Genomic DNA, 5,122 nt, shown 5'->3' on the forward strand with positions numbered 1-5,122 from the left:
TGTTAATAGTCCTGCACAACCTCCTGTTTCAAATGCAGACACTGGGGTGCAATCCTTTCTCTCTTTAACATAAGCTGGTAGAGTGTAACAAATGACAGTCACAACTCATAACACAGAGAGCTCATAAAACCACAACTGGAATACATAAATTGTACATTGAGGGTCTCCAAACTGTTACAACGTGCTTGTCCATCTGTTTTCATGGATATATTCCCAAGACCTAGACCTCGCCTGACCACATGCTGACCAAGCAATCATTTCTTTTGGGGCCCACAATAAAGCCCTTTCACTGAGATTTGTTTTATTCTATTCCAGTCGGCTCCACTTGCTGCTCTCTCTTGCAAGGAATACAAGATTACCCTGTAGAATAAAATAAAGGAATTAATTGACATTTTAATTAATTACAACTTTTAATTAATATTCACCACAGTGACAAGTGTTATGGAATGCAAAACAGGAGTAATTCCTGAGGAAAAAAAGAAAAGGCCCTGCTGTTTGTGTTCGGGTTAAATGAAGACCTTGTATCTGATATAATCATACATTCAGTTATTTTCTGGCTCTGCTCAATGTCTGAATCATTTTTCCACTGTGAGATGACATGGTGAGCTGTGTTCAGCAGGTAGGATACACCGACCGAGTAGAAAACGGGGTCTGTAACCTAGGAAATACCGATGGTGTTTCTGTTGCTCAGTGTCCTCAGCTCCTTGCCATGCCAGCCCAGCAATGCGGTTCACAGACTGGGCAAATGACCTGCTCCATCTCTGGTGGCTTGTACCCATCTTCTCCCTCATGTTGATGAAAACCTGCTTTGCAGGAGGCAGGAGCTCTGCAGCCTGGTCTTGGGGCAGAGCGGCCTTGGTATGAAATGCTGCATGGAAGCATTGTGAAGTCCTGCAACAACCCTCTGTATTTTATTCACATAGTGGGGTTCTGTTGGCTGGATCTCTATAAAAACTGTCCTGTAATTTTCTCACAGGCATGAATTACAGCTCTTTGACATGCCTATGAAGCATTGCTCTTTTTTCTTACTGGCAGTAAAGAGAGGGAAGGGGAAATTCTCCCTGTATATCATGTTGTATTAGGTTCATAATGCAGTTTACATGTTAATAATGTTGCTTTGATAGTAAAGAATAACTGGTGCTTATGGGCTGTGCTCCACAAGGGCAGAGTAGGGCTGTACTACAGGAGGTCAGATCAGCTGTTTAGTAAAAAAGAGGAAGCCTTTGTTTATTTTCTGAGCTTTAACATTGGTGTTTGTGGAAAGAGATGAACTAAGAGTGATTGAGTTCTTTGTTCGGCCTTTCCAGTGTGAATATCAGCATCTCCTGCAGAGATAACCACTAAAACAAAGTATTCCTAAAAATGTAGCGTTGGTCACAGAATCACCGAATGGTTGAGGTTGGAAGAAACCTCCAGAGATCATCTAGCCCAACCCCCCTGTTCAAGCAGGGACACCCAGAGTACGTGGCACAGGGTGGCATCCAGGCGGGTTTGAAGATCTCCAGAGAAGGAGACTCCACAACCTCTCTCGGCATCCTGTGCCAGGGCTCTGTCACCCTCACAGTAAAGAAGTTCATCCTCACATGGAGATGGAACTTCCTGTTTTTCCATTTGCACCCATTGACCCTTGTCCTGTCACTGGCCACCATAGAGAAGAGTTTGGCCCCATCCTCTTTACATTCTCCCCTCAGGTATTTGTACATGTCGATTAGATCCCCTCAGTCTTCTTCAGGCTAAATAGGCCTAGCTCACTTAATCTTTTGGTCGAGGCACAAATATTATATATTAGTTAAAGTCATTGTGCTGTGACTCCACTATTACAGTCAGGGAACAGCTAAATCACGACTGAGTAAATCAGCTTGTTTTGCATCATCTTACTGCCTGTGAATTGTTGTCTTCTGTGATTTTGCAGTAGATTTGAAAGTGTGGAAGTGGAGAATTTGCAGTCCTGGATCATTCTCTGAAACAAAGAGATTTTCCATCAATAGTGGAGAGCAAGATTGCACACCTCATGCAAGTTCACCCAGTGTTTCATTTTCACTTAAAAAGAGAGCCTTTTCTCCGAAACTTCCTTTTCTTCTAACACTCACTCAAGCAATAGCTGTGCCTTGCTAATCCCTTGGGTGAGTTGGTCCAGTCTTTTTGCTGGGTTAGTTTTTTCCAGGCTAGGGAGTTCAAACAATTCGGCAAAGACTGGGGAAGCCACTAGAGTCATAATATAAAAAGTAGGAGCACTTTCGTGAGGGCTGGGGAAAAAGAGGCTAGGGGTTGGAGGGACAGAACTGCCATCTCTTACTGATGGTGACTCTTAGTCTGGCTTAGCTATGTGATCCAAACATTTCAGGGAAACTCAGGGTAACATGTCAGGTAACTTGCTGGTAGCACAACAGTTGGGATTCTCCATTAAATATACCACTTCTGGGAAAATGTCATGATCATGGACTATGTTTTCAACTATTTCAACTATTTCAACAAAAATCATATCATGATTTGGTAATCCCTTCTCAGATGAAACTCCCCTGTGTTGCAAATGGCGCTGCTGAAATACTGGAGCACTTTCTGGAAGAGGCTGAACCTGCCACTCTCAAAGAGAGTAGTTCAATTATCCTTTTCCTTTTTGGCAGTGATAGTTTCCAGCCCTCCTTAGATGCATGCCTGTGGCTCATTTGTCAGTGTCCTGATCCTTTGGTGACCTCTACATGGCGAGAACTAATTTCACAAGAATTATGTCTGCGCGCTGGTGCCTTGGAAGTGTTTTGAAGGAAGCTGGGGACCTTCTTGGGTCTGTCTGCTGATACTGATTGTGTGATATTTCCACAGTGAAGGAGGACTAAGTGGAACTGGCCTTGCCTATCTGCTTGGCAGCTAAACTGTTAGGTTATGCTCTGAGGCACTGAAGACTTGCTCATTCTACACCAGGAGAATAGGCTGAAGCTGAGAGCAGTCAAGGGGTGACCAAGAAAAACAGTCTTTAAACCCACTTTTTAGACCAACCAGCTCTCCAGAAGTCAAGAAAGCCAGTTGACTTCAATACAAAAATACAGACCTTTCTGTGCATCGGCTTTGAAGGATCAGGCCCTAAGTAGCAAAAGAATCTACTGCAATCCCATCTTTGCCAATTAAGTGTCTTCTGCTTCCAAATAGAAGTAAACTTCAATGTTAATTTTAAAATATTGCTGGCATTTATCACAATAATTACTTTGGCCATGTAAAACTCCAGACGCCGTAAATAGTGTTGATACTGTAGATTGAATGCTCCCAAGGTACATATTACTGATGCTACAAAAAACACAGGCAGACAAGGATATTCCTCTCCAAACTCAGCATTTGTTGGGCTCATGGAAAATTGCCTAAGCGCACAGTTGCCTCATCAGATTTCTGAAAATGACTGATGTCCCTTGTCAAAAGCCATTTATCTCTATCAATGACTGTATTTTGGAGAAGCAAAAGATGTATACCTGGGCAAACACATTCACAAATTGTAATAGGAAATCATTTTTATTGCTATTTTCTTTTCAATTAGTAATATTTAAAGGGAGAAATGTTTGTCTTAGGGTTTTTGAATTTCCATGGTCTTGGGTTTCCAAATACTCAGTCTCTGAAAAGCAGTTCTCTTTGATTTCTTAAAGATATTTGTGGATATATATCCCAAGAAAGAAGCATTCCAAATTGTTAATCAGATTAGAAAATGTTCCTTTAATCTACTGGTGTAAATTCTGCACTCCAAAATAGAGAAGGATGTCTGTATAGTTAGGAAAACACAATCTTTATCAGATACGGTACTCCAGAATGGACAAACTTTTGCATATGGATTTTAAGCAGTGGATAGGACAAGCATTTAGGAATACAAGAAATAAGCTAAAAACTCATTAAAAAAAGGCAAATTGCGAGGGACTTGACACCAACAATTTCCAAGCCTGCATATGTGAAGTGTGATCATTAGCGTAATTGGCTGACATCAATATGGTCAATAACACTACTGATAATATGCATGCCTGACCAGGAAATACAGGCTGCACTTCTGTGAACATTATAGAATGGCAGTGTCTCTAAGAAGGTAATGGGAATTCCTTTCAGATTTGTACTTAGCCCGTCATGGTTGCTGCAGACAGCCTCTCATCACGCGGCTGGTGGTGCTGATGAAGACTGTCTGGGCTGGTGCTTTCTGCAGATTTGCTTTTTTACTAGGAGAGGCTGTATACAGCAGGAGACGCCTACAGTGTTGGAAGCAGCAATATACATATATAGTGATGTATAGTGTTGTGCAAAATACACATTTATCACTCCATTGCACTTTATTAATAGGAGGAAAGATACTGAAGAATAACTCAACCCCAACACGTGGAATGGAGATAAAACTGTTTTATAGCATCTGAAAGCATGTGGAAAAACTGTTCATAGTTGGAACTTATTTGGCACTGGGGAGGAAGCTTGCTGAGATGCCAATAAAACTGTAGAAGAGGAAACACTTGTAAGAACACATCTAGACAATCACTGAGCTTCTTTCCCATGAAAATCAAGGGTGCTTGAAATCACTGAGAGTACCTGAAATCACGAGTCCAAGTTCTCACTGAGACGGATTCAAACCATGGTGGGATACGCAACACGTTTGTAAGGACCTGACAACTTCCTACCACCCAGGGACCAGGGGCAGAGCAACCTGCTCAGAATGCACAACATCTGGCATAACTTGGGCAGTTTTCCCAAAATTCAGCTTGCGTGGCCTGAACGGTGACTTCTGTAAGTCATAGTACTTCCTCATATTTAATGCAAGGAAGATATTTTTGTGTCTTTCATCCAGAAAACATGCCTACATTTGCTGGTAGTTAGTGGATGCTCAAGCCTCTATAACTGACCCTGTCATAGGTGCCCTTTTCTTGGTGTGGTACAGACATGTGTACCATGGCACAATTGTAGGGAATGTGGGCTATGCAACACATCAGAGAAGAGCCATATAGCTAATCTAGCTTCTTAAACTGATATATGCTTTGCTATGGCAAAACACATTTGATTTCCTTTTAGAATAGAATAGAAACATTTGCTAATGTTATTTTTTTGAATTCTGTGGCTACAGTGACATTGTCCTAAATATATATACAAATATTGTTGCATAAAATGTTTA

This window comes from Tinamus guttatus, unplaced genomic scaffold (genome assembly GCF_059628265.1).
Source record: "Tinamus guttatus ecotype Peru unplaced genomic scaffold, ASM5962826v1 Tinamus_guttatus_pri_ptg000048l, whole genome shotgun sequence".
NCBI classification, from domain to species: Eukaryota; Metazoa; Chordata; class Aves; order Tinamiformes; family Tinamidae; genus Tinamus; species Tinamus guttatus.